Raw genomic sequence first — 23,593 nt, forward strand, 5'->3', positions numbered from 1 at the left:
AGGAAATTTACTTTCAGTTTGTAATTTTTATAATGGGATATGGGATCACTCTTAATGGATTTTTGTTTAAAAACTTCTAACAATGTTTAATGCAATAAAACATACTGTATACAATTTAAATAATCTTTCTGAAAAAAAAATAGTACTGACCATTTATATTTTATGAACAGTACAGTAATGCCTAGAAAATATCATAAAGAAAAAGGATAAGTTTACCAAAAATATTGACAGAAATTCTGTAAAAAATAATACTTAAAATTATAAGTGACATAATTTTGACTTTAAAATCATTATTAGTGTAAAATTCAATTATTAGATCAACAACCACAGTTAGTAGCCCTTGCCAAATTTCTCAGGGTATTGTATAGATTATGAAAGTAAACTTTAAAAAAAATGGGGCTTCTTCTCTTCAGATTGCTGTATCAGCTGGTATACATATTCATCAACAAAGTATTATATATTTTACCTTAATAATTAGATATCTACATCACAGATGAAAGTTGGTGGGACAATTATTGTGCCTTTTACTTAATTATCAATGGATTGATAAATTTGACAAGATTAGTTTGCCATTGATTTGAATAAATTCAATTTTGTAAGAACACATCTCTTATAATGAATTAAATTTCTTGTTTGACTTCATAAGCTTTTTTTTTTTTCACTTATTACTGTGGCTTATTTACAAAAGTTTTCAACTTTTAACCTAAATATAATAAACTGACCTTCATTTCCTTTTTCATGTTTTTTCCTCCAGAAATTTTCATTACAAGGTATTTTCTGTTGCTATTTTTTGTGTTTTTGTCCATCCATAGGCTATCATTAATTTGTCAGATTTGCTTCCAGTATGAATGAAATATTCTAAGACGTACAGTTTCAAACGATGATCTTTGTTTTATCTTTATAATGTGTAAATTTTTGCTATGCACATGACCCTGACACATATTTTGTTAACGTTATAGATTCTATGACGTATGTTGGAAAAGGAGAACAATGTCACCGTCAATTTGTGTACTGTAGGGGATCAAGGAGGGGTTTAAATACTTTGAAAAGGAGGTTTCGTATGGAATTGTGAAAAACACTACTTTTAATCACAATTATATTCATATTTCTAATAAAATTAGTATTTAGAGTACTTTGGAAAAAGGTACAATGAAAAGAGATGAACATTCACTGTTTCAAACTAGAAATGCAGCCAAAACCAGCTACAAATTGACATGACTTGTGGTCACTAAAATTGTTGAAAAAAATAGTTTAAACGTCGATTTTTTAGCCGATTTATTTCGCGGACTTTTTGACGTCACCGACGACTGTAGCGCCACCTAATTAATTCCCCCTGCTATTGTTGCTGATAGAGCTCTATGACGATAACGGACGTTTTCAAGGACTTGTTTCCAACTGGTATCTTTGCAGTTGGCCAGTAAGTCCTTAGAAACGTCCGTTGTCGTCAGCTCGTCTCTATCAGCAACAATAGCAGGGGGGATTAATTAGGTGGCGCTACAGTCGTCGGTGACGTCAAAAAGTCCGCGAAATAAATCGGCTAAAAAATTAAACAATTTTTTTTCAACTTGTCATGATTTTATTATAATTGATTTTTAAAGTTTGTAGATTTTGTGAACAATATAGTTTCAATACGACATTGAAACATTGTCGAAAATAACTTTTATTTGCTATTACTTTATCTGTTTATAAAAATTACCAGCCATCTTTTTTGTTTGCCAAAAACATCGAATTTATATAACTTGACGTTTGCGTATCCAAATACGGAATAGAACGTTAAAAATCTTAAATGAAACCGGGTAACCTATTTCAAATTTCTGCACACTTATGAAGCCATCCTTTTTTCATCTTCGCTAGCCAAGGGTTACGATCCACTTCCCTCCTCTCCATCCTTGGCAGATTAAGCTAACATTTGTGATAACAATGTTGGGCCATCTATCGGTAGATTAAAGTCACGCCCATTCCTAATACATTATTCTTGACCAATGGTAGCACTTGAACTCTTCAATCTGGAGGTAAAAACATGGTAGCGTCTAGATTCTACACACTTGTTAAAGCAGGAAACGAAAAAAATACGTTGACATTAATGCATTTGTGCAAGAAACATACACAGGAACTTCTATTAGTTGATTAAAAACATTCAAATTGTTACTAAATATAGTCGTATGTTTAGGAATGTAAAGACTTGTTGCACAATAAGCACGTGGCAATTGTTTACATACACTTTCTACATTTACACGTGATCATGTTATAGGCGCTTTTTGATTGGATGCAGTGATTTTCGACTGCAACCAATGAAAATCATTACCTTGTGTCTCCGAAATTCTATCTCAATCTGCCAAGGGTGGAGAGGAGGGAAGTGGATCGTTACCCTTGGTTAGCGAAGATGTCTTTTTTTACTCTAATACAACAATTTTAGTGACCACCAGTCATGTCAATTTGTAGCTGGTTTCGGGTGATTTCTAGTTCAAACAGTGAATGTTAAGCTTCTTTTCATTGTACCTGTTTCCAAAGTACTCTAAAATACTGATTTTATTAGAGATATGAATAAAATTGTAATTAATAATTGTTGTTTTTCACAATTCCATACGATATCTCCATTTCAAAGTGACTAAAACCCTTCTTGATCCCTACGCAAATTGACGGTGACATTGTTTTCTTTTTTCAATATACATGATATAACGTATCTGATTTTATGCCCTTTATGGGCCCTGTAATTTGGGAAATAAAATAATTAAATATTCTATAACGTTAACAAACTATGTGTCAGGGTCATGTGCATAATGAAAATTTGCACATTGGAAAAGTGAAACAAAGATCATCTTTATTGTGTTTGAAACTGTACGTCTTAGAAAATTTCATTCATACTGGAAACAAATCTGACAAATCAATGAATGGACAAAAACACAAAAAATAGCAAGAGAAGATGCCTTGCAAAATTTCTGGAGGAAAAAGACATATGAAAAACGAAATGAAGGTCAGTTAATTATACTTATAAGTTAAAAACCTTGCTTATTTGATTATCTCTGACTTTATTAAATAAGCTACAGTAATAAGTGCAAAAACTAGCATATCAAGTTAAACAAGAAATTTAATTCATAAAGATGTTTTCTTACAAAATTAAATTTATTCAAATGGCAAATTCTTATCTTTTTAAATCATTAGAAGTAAAAGGCACAAGATTTGTTTTACCAACTATCATTTGTGATATAAATTTCCAATTATTAATTAGATAAAAAAATATCCAATACTTTGTTTTAAAATATGTATACCAGGTGATACAGCAATCTGGAGAGTAGAAGCCCCATTTTTTTTCCAAAAGTTTACTTTCTTAATCTATAAAATACCCTCAGAAATTTGGCAAGGGCTACTTCATGTAGCTTTGCTTGCTAATCTAATAATTGAATTTTACAATAATAATGATTTTAAAATTCAAAATTATGTCACTTATCATTTTAAGTATTATTTTTTACAGACTTTCTTTCAAAATTTTTGGTAAACAGATCCTTTTCTGTAGGATATTTTCTAGGCAGTACTGTACTGTTCAACTAAGAAACATAGGATTGACCTAAAAGGTTTTTTTTACTTAGAAGAACTATTGTGACTCATGGTCCCACTTTTAAGAATATAACATTTAAACGATCAGTATTATTTATTATTTTTATTTCAGAAAGATTATTTAAATTATATAAAGTATGTTTTATTGCATTAAACATTGTTAGAAGTATTTAAACAAAAATCCATTAAGAGTGATCCCATATCCCATTATAAAAATTACAAACTGAAAGTAAATGTCCTCAGCCAGAGCTAATTTATATCAATTCAGCTAGGTTTCTGGATGACATTTCTAAATTTTTACCATTTTTTTGTCTTGTAATTTTTACCACTAATCCTTCTCTGAAAGGTAGGGAAGTATCTCTTCTTAATATTATAATAACATACTTGTAAATCGAATTTCATTTATTTTTCTTCTTGATTTTTGTAAAGTAAACTCCTTTTTATGTTTTTGCTGGGTTTTTATTTTTGACTAGTGATATCAAGGGGAGATAACCACTTGCACAAATCGGCAAAAAAACCACCGCTTCGTATTGAGAATAACTTGACGTTTGCGTATCCAAAACTCTATTGCCTAGATATTCATATCGAGTGTTTGTCTTAATGGGATGCTTTATCAAATTTAAATTAAGCCCATCATTTTTAGTTTCCTCGAAAATATTAAGATTTTTCGATCAAGAGACTTAACAATTTTCACGCAAATTTCAAGTCTGAAGGTAAAATTAAGAAAGAAGGACTTTTAGTTGACGTGTAAGTTTTGTCGAGTGAAAACTATGTGTATTCAAGATTATTTAAATCAATAAGTTTTTATCATGATAGTGGCATTTTATTAAGTAAACATGAGGTTTGTCACAATCGTTGTTTTAAAGAATTTTCACGGTCACGTGACTCTATTGTTGCTGATAGACTTGGGGTTAAACCGTGAGCTACTTTCCAACTGTTTGATAACTATTGACGTCGTCAGTGTCCCTCATATTGTGACGTTACCACAGACTTTTGACGTTCTACACAATCAACAAGTTTTGTGTGTAGAAGCCATAAATGCCAATCACAATTTTTCACCTACAAATGTTCTTTTTATCCAATTTTGGGTCCTCAATGCTCTTCAATTTATACTTGTTTGGCTTAGTCTTATGTAGACGAAACGCACGTCTGGCGTAACAAACTATAAGATTGGTACCTTTGATAACTATAATTACATTCCGAGGCGTACAAGAAGCCTGAAAACGGCCGGTGTTTACATTATATACCGAAAGCATACATATAAACATGCCTGTGATTCAGTGGTCAGTTCGGGGCCTTCTATAGGTGACTATGCGGTATCGGTTTTACTCATCGTTGAATACCGTACCCTTAGTTGTTAACTGTTATGTCATTTTGTCTCTGGTGGAGATTTGTCTCATTAGCAATTCTACCACATCTTCTTAATTTAATATATATGACTTTATTTGTCAAAGTCCATAACATCATTTCGCGGAATTTTCGTTTAATAGAAATTTTATGAACAGATATATCATGTTATGGAGGGGTATTTTCGAAAAATACCAGTCAAGGGACTGTAAAACGTCGGTCCAAAGACTGGTATTTTTCGCAAATATATATATAACCCTCCATAACATGATATATCTGTTTAATTACACCGAATAGATTTGGATTGAAAAACTAATTCATTGACATGTTTATGCATAATTTTGAGGATAAGAGAATATTATCATAGAACCGCGGGAATTATACATGTACTAATACGCGTTAGCTCTCTTTTTTATGTAACGTCATATCCGAAAAATTTTGGCGGAAAAATGCTCGAGAGGGTAAAAAAGGAATATCCAAAATGGCAAATACCATGGTATTTGAGGCGAATTCACCGGCAGTGGTGAAAAACAGGCAAATTCGTTTGAAATGAGGAAAAAAAATTAGAATATGCGAAAAATACACTGGCTATCAACCAATCAAAATCTGGCTTTCTTATATAAGGTGCAATTACACCGAAAATATAGCTGAAATTGGATGATTTTTTATTTACATATCATCTTCATACCGGAAAGTAAAGTTAACGGATACTGCTAATTTCTTTTCTTTCTTCGAAGTTCCTGTATGAAGTCAGCCTCACATGAATAAGGAACAAGTCGGCAAAAAGCGGAATATAGTTTGTTCCCACGGGAATACCGATTGTGTGTTGAAAACACGTCCTCCAAACGTAACAAATATGTTGTCAATCAAGACATCAAACATCTTGATAATATCAGTTTCATAGAATCTTTTGAACTTTTTTTAATCAGAATGATTGTTTTACAAAATACGATTTATCCCTCCCTAAGACAAGATACTTGTATCTACGTTGGCTATTCTTTTTTATGAAACAAAACAGGACCAACTCTTTCAATTTGTCTTTTAGTTTGAAATGGGGAATACTTGTGTAAAGTGTAGAAAAGTCAAATGTTTTAATACTATTGCAAGATGAAAGAATCTTAGATTGAATGTGCTCTAAAAGATCTTTGGTATTTTTTTAGTACCCACATCTGATTCACGCCACCTCTAGAATAGGTAGTCTCACAATAGCTTTGAAGCCCGGCTTTGATTGCTGAAAAAAAAATGATGTTGATAATTTAGAAAGAGGTTTCGTAGAGTACTTGGATGACCAAGCAATATAAAGTTGGTCGTAAGGACACTTATGTAGTTTAGGTATCCAATACAGTGACAAAAGATCCAGTTGTTCATCTTTGAAGAAACATAGAACAGACCTATGATTATCCAGGATTTTCTCTTTAGTAGGTGTCGTGGGGGTATAAGTTGAGTTTCCAACAAAATTGTCAATACCCAATTCATTTATCAAGCACCTAATGTAATGTGCTTTACACACAAAAACGATGTTGTTTGAGGCTTTATCTACGGGGACAATAACATATTTGTCATTGAGGTAGGACAGGTGTATTGCAACATTTGGGTATTCACAGACCCATTCAGTTTTAAAACTGATTTGTATCAACGCCCTTACAGCCTTAATTAATCAATTCGGAAAAAGTATCTACGTTTTCTTTCTCACGTTTAATCCATTAAACATAAATCTCGACTGAATCCATCATTATTTTGAAGTTGTGTTTCCAATTGACGGATTTAGACTCACGATATTTCGGTCCATTGGATAACTTATTTCGCAGAGAAGTGTTATTGACAATGTTTAGGTCACCGGTAATAACGTGGCCAGACGGATTAAATATGAATGGGAAACTAGCACAGGTGCAATCAGGAGGTTTAGACTTGAAGTCGTCAATTTTGAGATTCAGCAACACGTGTTTGTAATTGAAAATTTTAGTTGCAATTGGTTTGGAATAGGTATAATAAATGATAGGTATAGACAGATCTTTAAAATAGGGAGCTATTTTAGAGGCGGGTCATTTTATAGTGAACTGATTTATGATGAAGAATATTGCCCAAGTTGATGGCATCGAGATCTTTGTTGGCACAGGAAAGTTTAAGAAAGGATCTTTTCTCCTTTTCATCTTTTCCAATGTGAACTGGTTTGAAAAGTCTGTTACTTACAATATCCGAGATGATAGTTGTAAGTTTGTAGTGGTTTGAATTGGGGTTTGTAACAGTGGTTTTCAAACATAAGTTGTACAGAGAATGAAGTTTTGAAAGGGGTAATGCATAAAGCTTCATGCGAATGTGATGAATACACCACGGCTTTTGTATAAATGGCAGCAGGTCATTAATAGAGACATAATGTAGAGTAGGTGACGTATGATAATGAGGATTGTTAGTCATGTGGTATATTTTTTCAACGAACTTTCATAGACAGAATTGAATGATCAGGTTGGTTGAAATGATGGAAAACGATGTCGCTTACATTGTTGTTGGTGTCTGATCTATATATGGCAAAACATACGTTTATTTAGCATTCTTTTCGTTTCACCGACATACACCAATCCGCAAAAGTTACACTCTAATCCGAAGACGACATTTGTTGATTTACAATTCAGATCATCGTAGCTTTTGGTAAAAAAAAAGACTTTTAATTAAATTGCTTGTTAATTGAGCATCTGTTATTAAAAATTTGCAGGTTTTGCAGTTTTTGGTTTTACATTTCAAAATGAGACAGTGTTTTTCAGAGCTATTAAAATCCAAAATGTCTTGTAGAAGAACTGAACACGGCTAAAGACCCAGATTATTGCTATTGTTATTAGCATGATGATCTGAATGTGTCATATTAGGGATATTTGTAAAGTCTAGTGATGAGGGGACATCTGCCATATCAGACACACCGTGTCCATGGTGGTGTCTGTTTCGGACCGTTTTATACTGGGCGACGTCCGAGCCAGTATTCTGTTTGATCTTCGTAAATTCGTGCATATTATGCTACTGGGCGGATGATGTCCTCGGGGACAAAATGTCCACCAGCAGAGAAAGATGGTATTATTAAACAAAGATGGTTTATCAATTTATGATATAAAAGTCGTCTCTCGTTCAAACATAGTATTCCAGTTCTAATGTTGTCAATGATGGTAAAACTTCATTGATTTAGATACTCCGGATTAAAGTTGCTTAGAATGTAAACATATGCTCCCTTTTTTTTTGGATTTTTTCATAATACTATTTGTATACTGGTTGGTATCCATAACATGTATAGCGAGCAGCTTTGCGTGGGTCATCTTCTTTAGTACAAGGACTTTAATGGCCGAGTAGTCCATCTTATCACTAGCCTGTCACCACTGGGGTTGTAAGTTAAAACCCCACACGACGTGGCAGGTGCGTTCGACTACAATCTTAATTAACTTGACTGTCAGTTTTCCTGTTGAGATTGTCTCCCTCTCTCTCAAATCTTCATATTTGATTTATGACATACTAAAACGTAAATCCAAATTACAAAATGTCTAAAATAAACAATTAACAATATAAAAATAAGGAGATGTGGTATGATTGTCAATGAGACAACTATACACCCAAGTTCAAATGAAGTGGATGTAAGCAATAATGGGCAACCGTACGGTCTTCAACAATGAGGAAAAACCAATCCGTATAGCCGGCTTTAAAAGGCCCCGACATGAAAAATATGACACATTTCAATTGAGAAAACAAACGGCCTAATTTGCAACAAAACAATTTACGAAAAACAAATACGACAGACATGACTGTCCTTAGTCAGGAATCTTATTACAGTAGTTGTCGTATCTTTATGTAGTTCATACGTGTTTCTCGTTTCTCGTTTTTATATAGATTAGACCGTTGGTTTTTCCGTTTGAATGGTTTAACACTAGTAATTTTTTGGGGCCCTTTATAGCTTGCTGTTCAATGTGAGCCAATGCTCCGTGTTGAAGGCCGTACCTTGACCTATAATGGTTTACTTTAATAAATTGTAACTTGGATGGAGAGTTGTCTCATTGGCACTCATACCACATCTTCCTATATCTATGAACCAACAACTACCACTGAACTACAGGTTCCTGACTTGGGACAGGCACATAAAGAATGTGGCGGGGTTAAAAATGATTGTGAGCGCTCAACCCTCCCCCTACTTTGGGAAAGTGGTGTTACAGCACAACATAAGAACAAACTATAAAAATCAGTTGAAAATGGATTAACTCATCAGATCAATACAAAGCAGAAAAACATCCAACAAAAACACAGACCGGATGTGACAGGGTATTTATACATCCCTAACAACAAAAGATACAAAGTACAGATCTGAGAGTACTCGAAGTTACTGACAGCTAGTTCAAAGCCAATAACAACTGATAAAAGAAATCATGAATGGACTCGATAATACGTATCAGCATTTTGTGTGTATTTTAGTCTAGACGCCATCTAATTACTAGTAACCATCGAGAAGACCTCGGAAGACTGTCGACGGTCATAAAAACCGATATAAACATAAATATTAATAGATATCGAGCACGCGCAATTGAATTTTTCTATATCTGTTTGATTTCATGAAGGTCACATGAATGCGGCTTCATAGAGGTTAAATTATTGACTTGCAAGTGAATAATACATCAGTCATTTTTGGAGTTTATTTTGACAAATCTGGGCCAAACTGATTTCTTGAAACGAAATATTATTTCAACTTGAATTCCGCTTTTATTATTACTTGCAACAAAAAGAATCGTATGATACGGTGCTTTTTGTCCGACAGTTTTGCTTTTTGGTCCGATAATTTTGCGTTTTGTCCGACACTTTTGCTTTTTGTCCGTTGCTTTCGGTCCGTTTTGCTTTTTGCCTGATAATTTTGCTTTTCGTCCGACACTTTTGCTTTTTGTTCGTTGCTTTCGGTCCGTTTTTCTTTTCGTCCGATAATTTTGCTTTTTGTCCGTTGCTTTCGGTTCGTTTTGCTTTTTATCCGATTTTTTTACTTTTAGTCCGACACTTTTGCTTTTTGTCCGTTGCTTTCGGTCCGTTTTCCTTTATGTCCGATTTTTTTACTTTTAGTCCGACACTTTTGCTTTTTGTCTGTTGCTTTCGGTCCGTTTTGATTTTTGTCCGACACTTTTGCTTTATGTCCATTGCTTTTTGTCCGACACTTTTGCTTTTTGTCCGTTGCTTTTTGTCCGATTTGCTGTTTGTCCGATGATTCTGCTTTATGTCCATACTAAAATGTGCATATTTTGTAGGTACCGTTTGAATGTCGAAACTCAATGACATATTTGAAATAAATACAAACCTTATTCCTCTCTATAAATGAGTTGTATATAGAGTATCTGGTTTTTTACTAGTCTGATCAATTTGTTCTGAATTTACCGCTAACCGTTCGCTTCGGTTAAAAATAAGTATTCGTAAATATTTAGACGATCGTTATAATGAGCAGTATTAATGTATCTTTATATTTGAAAAAAAATCGCCTGAGAAGAAAGGCACTGAATGCAAAACATTGGGATGTAAATACGGCGTCACTATCTTTCGATATGGTTTTTGTCTCGCCTGCGAAGAAAGTAGCTGAAAGCTAGACCTAGGGATTGCTCTTCCGGTGACGAAAATTTTTAAGTTTTCTGCTAAAATTAGTTTGATATGATCTACTTGTGATAGATCGTTGTTATTAATATAAAGTTGCATGCACAAATATCTGTACATATCAGTTTGGCGACTATTTTGAAGCCTTGCCTCCTAAGTCATGGTCTAGCCACTTTAAATTGATAATCAATTTTTGATGTTAAGTTTCAGTATTTTCTATAAAGTTACATTACTATCAGTACATATCAGTTTGATGACTATTTTGAGGCTTTGTCCCCTAGGTCGGCATAAAACGGTGACTTTATTCGCAATTTTCTGCTTTAGTGAGATTGATAGGAACTACTTACAATAAAAAAGACATTTTCTATAAAGTTACGTTACTGTCTGTGGATTTCAGTTTGTCGACCATTTTCAGGCTTTACCCACTAGATCATGTTCCAGTGATTTGATAAGCAATGTTGCTGTTTATCAGCTTGTTTTTTTTCTGAATTTTATACTAGTATGTCAGTCAACAGTTTATTTTTAAATCATATTGAGAGAAGATAATTATGTATGATTCAATTTTTTTTATATATACTAATGCCTTATGTTTGAATGACACAATTTTCTATTGTGATTGATTTCAGTTTCGTGGTTTCGTTCGTTTATAGGCTGATTGTAGGACTACATTCCCGACCGGTAGGTTTCAACGGACCGTGGTTTATTGGTCAATGTTATGTTTTCATGGTTGTTTTTTTTTTTGTTTGTCTGGTACATTTTCAGCAATGGGTGACCTACAAATAGCGTATGCAATGATTGTTATTTCTTCTCTGATATTGAACGGGGTTCATCTAACCTTGAACTCTTTTATGTTTTATTAGTAAATGCTTATTTTTCATGTGAAATGGTTGTATGGCGTACGTGCTAGTCGCGAATGGTTCGTCTGAAATTTCTTCATATCTTATTTTTTAGTTTTTTTCTTAATAAGTTTGGGGGTTCGTATCGGATACTTAATACAATGGGTGTTAATTGTTGGTTGTATTGGATGACTGTTATATGTAGATGTCGGATCAGCAATGTAAACTGTCATTGTCCTAACTTCCGTCATTCTTCGATCAATTCTCATTAAGGTTGGTTTCTCAGAAAGTATAAGACAAAAGATATAGATTTAATTGACATATCCGACAAGAAGTGTCAATCCGATTTATTTCTAATGCCCTCGTTTTTTATTTCCACTGATTCCAATTTTCCCTTCTGGCTTTATCATTCTGACTGTTTAAGCTTAATGAATACAGTAAACTAATTAAAAAAAGAGAGTTTAATAGTTTTCATATTAACTCTTAATTTTAGATGACGATGAATTTCTACCGCTATGTGGTTTGGAAAGAGAAGTCTCCCGAATTTCCAATACTACATTTGCGTAAATCAAAGATAACACTTTTTTGTACCGCTTATGGGAATGCAGGTATTATAGAAATATCAAAATATATGAGAGATGAGGAATTCAATGACTGGAAAAAAATTATATCAGCCGAGCACATCAACATGGCATCCAAATACATAAGACGCTTATCCATTGCTCTGAGGGTTGCTTTTGAAAGTTGATGAACCAGGGGTATGTCAAAGAACGTCTCGTCCTTTTTCTAAAAAAGTTCATCGGAAGGTACCAAGACCTTGTTGATAAATATTCCGTATCAACTTCACAAATAATACATGATGGTCTTGAAGTATAGATTCTGCATACTGACGTTGTTTATCATCTTAACAACGTGTAATATTGTTCTTTCATTTGTCTTTGTTCTATTATTAATAATACTTTTACTGTTTGCTTTGTTTTCTGTGATATCCATTTGACGTGGCTAGGTACTTATACATCCCGTCAATGTGTTTGTATTATCTTTCATTTTTGCTGGTGTGTTTTGTATATGCGACTTTTTGTGTTTACGTGGTTCTTATAACGTGACTCTGTACTTTAAAAGATCCCGTCATTATGTTATTGTTCTATTATATGTCATTATGTTATTGTTCTATTATAAATTTGAAAATACTTTGAACGACAAACGACAAATTTATTTTACTCGCGTAGTGGTATTTACCATTTGTGGATCCTTTAAAATTCTAAAGAACTTCTGGACAATTTTAAATCTCGGTCTATTTCTGAAATTAATTCTAACATAACTTTTGATTTTTTAACCCTGTATACCAACATTCCCCATGTGAAATTATAAAATTGTTTTGAATAAACATTGAATGACAAGCTTTTTTCTTATGTGACGTTTACATTTTCTGACGTCAGACACGCGAAGCAATGAATGTGGTTTTTAATTTGATAGATGCTTTTGTGCTTTTTTTGTAAATAATTGTTTGTTTTGATATTGTAACACAGTGATGACTGCTGTACCCATATTTTGACTATTTTATTTATAATGTCTGTTTTGTTCACGCATCGTTGTAAATATAACGGAATTTGATAAGACTGTCGTACAAGTGAGAGGTTTAGCGCTATAAAACCAGGTTCAATCCACCATTTTCTACATTTGAAAATGCCTGTACCAAGTCAGGAATATGACAGTTGTTGTCCATTCGTTTGATGTGTTTTGTCATTTGATTTTGCCATGTGATTATAGGGACTTTCCGATTGAATTTTCCTCGGAGTTCAGTATTTTTGTGATTTTACCTTTTTCTTACTAAATATTTGCAAACCTTACAATTTGAAGTACAAAATGCCATGAATGATGATTTGCAAAATGAGAATGTAAACTGTATGAAATGGAATGATGGATTTGAGAATCTTTTTAGAATACGGAGAGTCACAAATTAAGATGCCACATTTATGCTACATACTGAAATGTTGAATCTCAGTGAAGAGATAAGTGCATTATTATTTGCTGAACGACTTGGTGGTACAGAAGGATATTCACTAATGTTAGCAGCAGTTAAGATGTATTTACCTTATGCATTTCTTAACGTTTCTACGTCATATGCAGCCTATGCAGTTAAACTATTACACGAACATTACAAATCTGGTAAATTTTATCAAAATGTGAATGCTGCATTGTTTAAAATAACACATCAGAAAAGTCCGTACAATTTTGGTTTGGACAGCCAGAGAGGACTAGACCACAAAGATGTTCTAAAGAGTTTTAGATCAGGAGCAATAATGTCATCTATTGTGCCAAGAATGGCTTTAATAGACTCTTTGAATGAAGCACATGATGCAAGCAATAGTACAAAAAGTTTTAATGAGACTAGCGATGAAATAAGTAGTGCTCATAAGCGGAACAATTTACTTGGTCTTTCATTAACCCAAACTGATATCATCTATATCCTTCAAAATGCACGTTTGATCCTACGACAGATTGCCCTATGAAAAGACGAGGGCATTAAAGTGGTAAAAAGTGAAAAAACAAAAATACTGAACTCCAATGAAAATTCAAAACGATGATAAATGTTTATTCAATGCCAACAAATGTTTTGCCTAAGACAATGCTTGATTCGGCAACATATGAAGCAGGAAAGTACTTGATAACAAAATATGTTGCATCCTTTGAATTGTTTGGATACCAGTAGTGAGACATCCCAGATGTTGGGACAATTGAAGGTCCTAAAGAATTGTTGAACAAATGACGGTTACGAAAGTTGTTTCTGGAACAAAGCAAGAATCACGGATGAAAAGTGAAAAAGATTTCAAAGAAAGAAAACGCAAAAAGACAGTAACCCGACAAAATAAAATAGTGAATAGTTTAAGTTCAAAAATGAATGCTTGCCAGGCATTCGTGAATTCTGATTGCTCAAAACCGAGAATTCAGAAGTCAACTGGAATTCAAAAAGCCTTACTTGATGAAATAAAACACAGCTTATCTATAATTTAAAAGAACTCCAGTGCTTAATGCTGACCTGAATGATTTTCTGTTACTTGGACAACTGCTTTACCTGGTTCATTGTTTTCAGCAGCAACTCATGCAACCGTCGAGTTTGCTGGTGTGAAGTTTACGACGCGCTCTGTAGATGGGAATCTCTACTTAGAATATGTTGAAAAATCTATTATAAACCAGATCTTGAATATGGCTCCTTTACTCCAACGTTTAGTAGAGTGTGAGGTAAAATATATCTTTACACCAGATGAGTTTTAAGCTGCAACAAGATCCCAAAGGCAGAAGACACAAACATATCCAATTTCACATTTGAAAACGAAAGAAGAAATTCTGAGCGCAACAAAATTTGACAAGACAACAATTATAACAACAATTGAGGGTACACATTTGATAGGTACATAGTTGGCAAGTAATGCAGCAGACCTGAAGTTCCAGAGAAATATAGTAGTTGATTTTTATAGTGAGCTCCATTTGTCACAATGTAACTGTATTTCTGAACAATGCCAATGCAAAATATATACTAGCCTCATTCAGTATAACTTCAGTATTTTGGGAGGATCATCAATACAGACATTAAAAGATATAAAACAGTGCTAAGGGGAAGCAGAGATGGCGCAAGTATATTGGCTACTCCATTACCTTCCAGATTTAAAACCTGGCAAGTCTTATATAAGATTTTTGTCATCAGGTGACATTCATGCTTTCGCAATTCACATGTTTACACTTTCATATATGTTATCCCGATCAGTTTATGGAAAATATCTTCATCCTGTGCATATTGTTTTACAAAAATCTGGATCTGTATTGGATGTATACACCTTCCGATTCTTGAACTGGCCTGGAATGACCATTACATTGGAATCAAAATGTCAATTTTTCTGTCACTTGGTAGAAATGACTTTCGCCCAAAATTTTATGGGATATCCCATTCAACTGTTTTGCAGACTTTTATGAAAAAACAAGAATGTGCAGGAAAACTTTGTCAATTTACAGCAAAACAACAATAAAATTAAAGTTGAATTTAACTCTTACAAAATCAGTTTCTTCTGAAATTCGATTTAGGAGAAGAAGCTCATGTTGAAGATGTAAATAGTGTGATATTAGTTTCATCAAACGTTTTGTTGGAAAATATTTGGCAAAACAAACAAGAAAGAAAAAGAATCAAAACGGAAGCAGAATCAAACTCCACAGAAAGGAAGACGCAAAATAGTTCAAAACAGGACATCAACTCCCAAAAAGAATTGAAATATTAAACTATGCATTATCAAGAGTGTTACCTTTAAATAATAACAACTTTTTTGCTCATCTGACATGCTAATTTTACTTCACTTAAATTCTACTTTTTGACAAACTTGTTTATTGTACTTTCTTTTACATTTCATATAAAACACTGAAATCTTAATTATGGGATGTAATGTCTGTACATTGTAATTCAAATAATGGGAGGTGGTTGGTTCCCAGTTTTAGTTAAGAAAAAAAGATTAGTATTTGCTGCTTCTACTCCAAGCACAAAGCATTTACTATTTACTGCAAAGACTGGTCAGCTCGAAATAAGACTATTGTTTCTAATATGACTAAATTATAGGTGTCAGACCACTAATTCACTCCCTCCAATATAGAACGTATGTAAAAGTAGCCCTACTCTGACACAAAATAATGCTTTTTATGTCAATGTTTACTTAAACTAACTAACAAATTTGCGGAAATGAAAGTTTTGGTGAAAGAGAAATATATTTAGACCATTTTGAGCCAAAATTTACTTGTCTATGAGTTTTGCATTAAAAATTGAGGATTAATGCGCTAAATAGTATACTAATATTTAAGATTTCCAGAAAACCAGGGGTTATTTTTAGTAGTACTTGTCTTCTGAAAGGCAGTTCTTTCTTATAAGACTTTAAACATGGGTTGCAAATTGGCATGTTGAAAGGTGATACATGTACAATTCAGGATATACCTGGTTTCTATGAAGTTAAACTTAAGGTAAATTTTTAAGAAAGCTGTGAAAATTGAAAAATTTGGTTGGGGGATTTTGAATTGGTGGTCTGACACCTTATAAAGTAACAATTGCATTTGTCTTGATTTGTAGGAGGGGGTTTTTGCTATAGCCTTAGTGTACAATTTTTAAAGGAATAACAGGTAATTGTGAATCCTTGTATTCAAACGGATATTATAATCATTAATTTTGTACAATTTTAGTGAAATTTTATTTTTTATTTTTCATCCCCCTTTTTTGGTTTTACAGTCATTTGAAATGTGTGATGAGTATCAAATAACTGAAAAGATGAACATTGAAAATGCAAATGTCATACAGATATGAAAAATATGCATGTTCAATTATAAAATTCTATTTTGATTTTAAAACTTTGCATATTTATTATACACAACTGTATAAACAGTTATTTTCTGTTGATTTTTTTTTTCATCTCTTTAAGATAAAGGGTCATGTATTGATTTAATGTTTTACGTATTATATTATGTGTATTATAATTACATCTGAAATTATATTTCATGTTTTAGAAACAATGCCATCCATGTGTACACACTATAATCACAAAGAATGCAGAAATTATCACTCTAACACATGTGTTATGTTAATTTTACTGATAACATTACAAATTTGATAAATGTCATTACTGAATGAATGCTGACAGCCATTTTTTTTACGTTTTTATGTTGTTTTTATCTCAACAGTAGTGATCAGTAGTTGTACAAAAATTTTCAAATTGAGGTATGACTGTTTTATTAATACTTACTAAAAAAGAATCGTATTTTATGTTTTTGTCTAGATCGTAGCTAATGCCCCTTTAATACACGAGGGTCTGGATGGGGTTTACAGAATACAGAATAATGGCCAAAATAAATAATGAATAGAGAAAAATGAGAAAAAATATAAAAAATAGAGAATAATGGTTAATAAAACAATAAAGATTAGCAGTGGAAAATACAAGAATTAAAGGGGCACTAGCTACGAGATATATAGAAAATTTGAAATATGATTTTTTATTGTTCAATCATTAATGAAAGTAAAATAGGGAAATTATAATTCGCTTTTAGCAGCAAATATGGTTCAATTTTGTCAAAATAAGCTAAGAAACATCGATGATGAATTATTCACTTGTAAGTGAAAAATTCTACCTCATTGAATCCGAATTCATGTGAACTTCAATTTAACCCCTTAGCTAGAGATGGATAACGCATAAATCGTGCGTGATCAGTTATTTAAAGGAAAAGAATGTCAACATTGAAAGTGAAACAAAGGTAAATAATTTTATTGACTGATTCGATCCACAAAAATTCACTCTTTTACAGGTAAAAACGATATGATTAACATATATTTAAATCTATAATATGAAATTAAATAGACCTAGAAAAATCCAATTGCACAAGTAGCTTAGTCTATAATGGTTTACTTTTATAAATTTTGACTTGGATGGAGAGTTGTCTCATTGGCACTCATACCACATCTTCTTATATCTATATCTATATTTAAGTGTATATCCCTTATATGGCCATCGGAGGTTTTCCGAGGTCAACTCGAAAGTTAATTAGATGGCGTCTAGACTAAAATACTCACGAAATGAAGCTACATATTTTCGAGTCCTTGTCCTGTAAATTGTTTATTTTAGACTTTTAATAGTTTGGATAAATGTTTTACATTGTTATAAATCAAATATGAGAATTTGAATCGAATCGGTGAACATGAATTTGACAGCTAGTGTCCCACCTGTACGGAATGGGACGCCCGTAAATGACACGGAAACCAGGCGTAGAAATCATACTCTATCAGGGCGTCATTGTAGTGTTTACGGAATGCATGTCCAGGGGTCAACCAGGCGGAAACCAAGCGTAACTGAGGCGGAAAACAGGCGTAAAATTAGGCGTAATATTTAAATGAGTACGCCTGGTCCACAGAAAACCAGGCGTTATATGCAAATGAGTACGCCTGGTCAATAAAAAAACCAGGCGTAATATCCTTACATAATACTACACTTATTTTAAATCAGTGTATTACCCTAGCTGTGTACTTTTGTGTATTTGATACAAACTTCTGTACTATTGCTTAAATTTCACATTGTTTGACATGAAACTTGAAGTATTAACCATTAATTGAAGACGCTATATAAATAAATACATATTAGACAGACACTGGCTCATATATGTTTCAGTTTAAATTAGAATTATGACAATTAATTCTTCCTGAAATAAAACCAGCATTTTAACTAAGTTTTTTTTAAATTAATGTCATTTGAACCAAAATATCAATGATAATACTGCAATTTAACTTAATGTGAAAGATTTTAATGTTATCATCCAAGGATGAAGTTTTTCAGAATTCAAAATTACTGTTAAAAAAAACTTAGTTACATAATTATCTTTTACCATGTATATATTACTTTCCTTTTATTTCACAATTTTCATTAATCAATTTGATTCCATAATTCCAATTTCAAATTCTTCCAAAAAGCACAAAACAAGCTTAATTATCCCTGAATATATAAAGCTGCCATAAGTCCAACTCTTGCAAAATAATACCAAAGAGCCAAATTTTGAAAAAAAAATCCCATTTTCATTTATCAACAAAGCATTATGGGTATTATAATTTACGCCATACCAATAGATTTATGCACGTATGAAAATTTACGCCTTGCTTATTTCAATTTACGCCAGGTTTACCATATTTTCTACGCCCGTAAGGACTACAAATTTACGTTTCCTGTTCCCTTACGCCTTTTTTGGAGAAGACGTTACTAAGTTGAAAAACTTGTGTCTAATCCATTTGTCATTTTTGAACAATAAAATATGTTTAAACTAAACCTTACGCCTGGATCTGGACACGTAACTACCACTTACGCCTGGTCAGTTACGCCAGATTTCCAGGCGTAAAAAGCCTTATAATTTCGTACGGGTAATTTAAGTAATAAAATACTGATTACAGAATTGAACAATGTACAGAATAAAGAAATATAATTACAGAAAATTTAATAGAATAATCATTAGCATGAAAATTTTACAAAATAAGCATTACTTTAAAGATAAACAAAAATGCCCTTAAATTTTAAAGAAAACAGAAATTAAGCACCCCATCCACGCCCTCATACATGTTTTGTTTTTCTTATTTACGAAAATACATAATATCAAAGATAACATATCGACTCGCGATATTTTCCGGGTTCAATGGTTGAACTAACTTTGAAATCGTTATAATAATCCAAATCCATAGGTACGTGACTAAAAAAGCCGACATCATATGTAGTCTCTTGAAATTTGAACATATTTTTAACCATCGATTTTTCACTTTTCCTATTTCCAGCCTATTTTACCAAATCATTACATCGTTTTCTTATACGTGGTTTATCAATGTACGGATGTGTGGAGACTATTATCAGATACCTGGCTGGGACTAGTCTAGTCCAAATAATTATGACGTCTTGCAAGGCTATTCTAATTTTTTTCTGTGACGCCTTCCTAGGACTAGCGGAGCGTCTTTTTACCACAGAACACCACAGAATACCACAGAACACCACATAATACCACAGAACACCCAAAATATACCACAGAACATTGATTTACTTTACAAAATGCAAAACTAATAATTCAGAATTATATTATTTTTATAATTCGGGCTACACTAATGACAGGACGATTGACCGGATGAGATATAAATTTCTTTAATGATCATAACTTTTTTTGTTATTTGGTAGAATTATTTTATATTTGGAGAACTTTGAGATACTAAACTATATTTTATAAAAATCTTTTAAAAACAATTTTTCCATAAAAAAAAATGATTTTCAATAAATAAATGTTTTTCTATAAAAAAAAATGCTTTTTCTATAATAAAAAGTTGACATGATGAATTTAACCGGCGCCAATTACACTATTAAGATTAAGTTTGTTCTCCCACTTCTGTTAATAAATTTCAAAATAATCAACTATTTACAAAATAATTATGAAGTCTTGGAAGGCTATTTTAAATTTTTGCTTTGACACCTTCGTCAAACTGAAAAACTGAATTAATTTTGGTGTTTAAGTTAATAATTTGGTAAAAACTGGAAACAAGAAAAAAGAAATTAATAATATTTATGCACATAGATACCATTTATATCGCCTTTCAACCTCGAGTCGGTTGCATCATTAGGGTTCACGACTTTCACTTTCATTTCCATTTTCAGGAAATGATCACATGGCAAAATTGGGAATTCCCCTATAGGAGCATCGCCATAGTCCTTCTACCACCGGTAAACAAACAATTTATTTGATTATCATCTGGTTTTCGAAATTGGTACTTTTTCTCATTTTAAACATAATAAGATTTTTTTCACAAAATATAAGAAATAATTGCATTAAATTTCTCTTTCAAAATAAATATTACGTAATGAATGGAAGGCGTAACAGCAAAAAAATGAAATAACCTCAGTTTCAAGACAAAATTTACTCTGAGAAACCCCTACATCTGGAAACGACTGTATGCAGGTGAGGGGCCTAAGTCCTGCCGTCTTTGAAGGCTTGAGGACAGGATCCTGTTATGAGCCCCCATAGTTCCTTCCCCTTATTATCATAAATCCTCGATTTTTATGCCCACCTTAGTCCAAATAATTATGATGTCTTGAAAGGCTATTTCAATTTTTTTTCTGTGAGGCCTTCCTACGACGTAGGATGGCATCACAAGAAAAAATTAAAATAGCCTTTCAAGACGTCATAATTTTTTTCTTTTACGTTGTAGGAAGGCTACGTTGTAGGAAGGCATCACATAAAATATTAAAATTGCCTTAAAAGACGTCATAATTATTTGGACTAGTCCCACCTTGGGGCATTATCAGGTCAGGAATAACCATTAATTGGTGGATTATACCTCCATTCAGGTATAATCCACCATATGACATATAATGAGATACACCAATTGAGGTATAATGCAGTTTTTATCCCCACAAAAAATTAAGAGATATTGAAGCATCTTTTTGCATTTACCTTTACAAGCTTTGATGACCACTTAGTGATGACATGTAATTGATACTTACGACCACTTAGTGATGACATGTAATTGATACTAACACTTTGTGCTGCAGTTTGTTAGAGAACCCTAAAAACTAATATGACCATCCTTTTCCGACTTTTTAATTCTGAGTTTTCATCTAATAAATCTCATTTTTGTTCTGTAGTCTCTTCCTATCCATTTTGACTTGGAACTGATGCAGACTTAAGGAAACCAGTCATGAATATCCATCAATTAGTGGATTATACCTCAATTGAGGTATAATCCACATTTTCACAAAAGGCAGCAAAGGAAGTTGGAAACAGTTACATGTCATCAATTAGAACTCATCAGAGCTGAAAATGTTATATGCAAAAAGATGCTCGAATATCTATTTAAAAAAATTTGTGATGAAAACTGCATTATACCTCAATTGGTCTATCTCACTATATGTCAAATGGTGGATTATACCTGAATTGAGGTATAATCCACCAATTGATGGTTATTCCTGACCTGATTATGTTTTTCGGTCTGTGTGTTCGTCCGTTCATCCATCTGTCCCACAGGCACTTGTTTCTATCCATGGGAAGAACCACTATCAACATATACTCCTAAATATACGTTGATAGTGGTTCTTCCCATGGATAAAAAACAAGTGCCTGTGATCTGTCCGTCCGTCCGTCTGTCCCGCTTCAGGTTTAAGTTTTTGGTCATGGTAGTTTTTGATGAAGTTGAAGTCCAATCAACTTGAAACTTACACATGTTCCCTATGATATGATCTTTCTAATTTTAATGCCAAATTAGGGTCAAAACAGTCCAATGAACATAGAAAATGATAGTGCGAGTGGGGCATCCGTGTACTATGGACACATTCTTGTCCAATATATATCATTTATTTGTACCGTATGTATACCAATATACCATATTTTTACTATCAACATGCCACTCGATCCTCTAAAGTTGAGTGGCACGTTGATAGTAAACATGCATATTTAGAGTAAAAATATGGTATATTGATATACGATGCTGTCTGATAAATCTGCCCACTTAAGGCTGTGATCGCATGTATTTCTGCTTAATTATATACAAATAGTATCAAATTTAATAAAAATCAATTCACTGACAAATCAATTTTGAGTAGTATATCTCATTTCCCAAAAAAATATCTGAAATAAATTTTAAAATTAACACAAGTGGGTCATCCGTGTTTTTATCGGAAATGTGTTTGTCCAGTAAACCCGCCCATGCACAGTAAATATGTATGGAGGGCCAGTTTTTCACATATTTATGAAGGGAAAAGGTGATCTTTTAATAGACCACTTATAAAGGGATTCCAGATAACCCAAAAAAAAAATTTCAAGTCAGAAATGAGTTTTGTAAGCAATAATATGATCAGTGAATATGATTATCGTTAGCTTCAGGAACTGTTTTATATATATCACTAGATATTTTTCGTAATAAGGGATTTTTCTTTAAAATTTGACATGCAGTGGTGATAAGTACAGTTCCTATGAATAAAATAGCAGAGTCAGACGAAATATTCCTGGAATTGACAATTTTGAAAGTAAATGGGAGTGGGCAGGTTTACAGGATTGGCGGAATTACCGGACACTACTGTACATATGGTACAAATAAGTGATATACATCGAAAAATCGAGGATTTATGATAATAAGGGGGAGGGACTACAGGGGCTCATAACAGGATCCTGTCCTCAAGCATCTATGGCTTTGACACCTTCCTGCCATGTGTATGAGGAATCTATCAAAATTAACAATCCTGCATAAACATTTACAAACAACATCTAAATACGGATTCGGAATAAGGCCTTGGTGACCTAGGTCACGAGTGGTCTAAGTAGCTTACTACTTTATCATTAGCCTATCAACACTAAGGTAATGACGTTGAACTGAGCTCCTGACAAGGTGTGTTGGACTCTGATTTCCAGTTTTCGGACAATAACTAAAAAATGCTTTCAGCAGTTCTCATGAAACTTTGGTGAATTGTTTATACCTGTTGATGTAAGCTCCCTTTAGAATTTTATAAATTTTAGTTTTTACATTTCTGAGTTATGGGGTTTTATTCATTAAAAAAGGGGGGATTTTCAAGTTTTTGGATAATAACTCAAAAATGCTTTCAGCAGTTCTCATGAAACTTTGGTGAATTATTTATAGCTATTGATGTAATCTACCTATTGATTTTCAAAAATTTCAAATATGACATTGAGAAGAAATTGAACTTTATTTGTTTATAGTCTGACAACAGATTTACTAA

Source organism: Mytilus californianus, unplaced genomic scaffold (genome assembly GCF_021869535.1).
Source record: "Mytilus californianus isolate M0D057914Y unplaced genomic scaffold, xbMytCali1.0.p SCAF_19, whole genome shotgun sequence".
In the NCBI taxonomy this organism is placed as follows: Eukaryota; Metazoa; Mollusca; class Bivalvia; order Mytilida; family Mytilidae; genus Mytilus; species Mytilus californianus.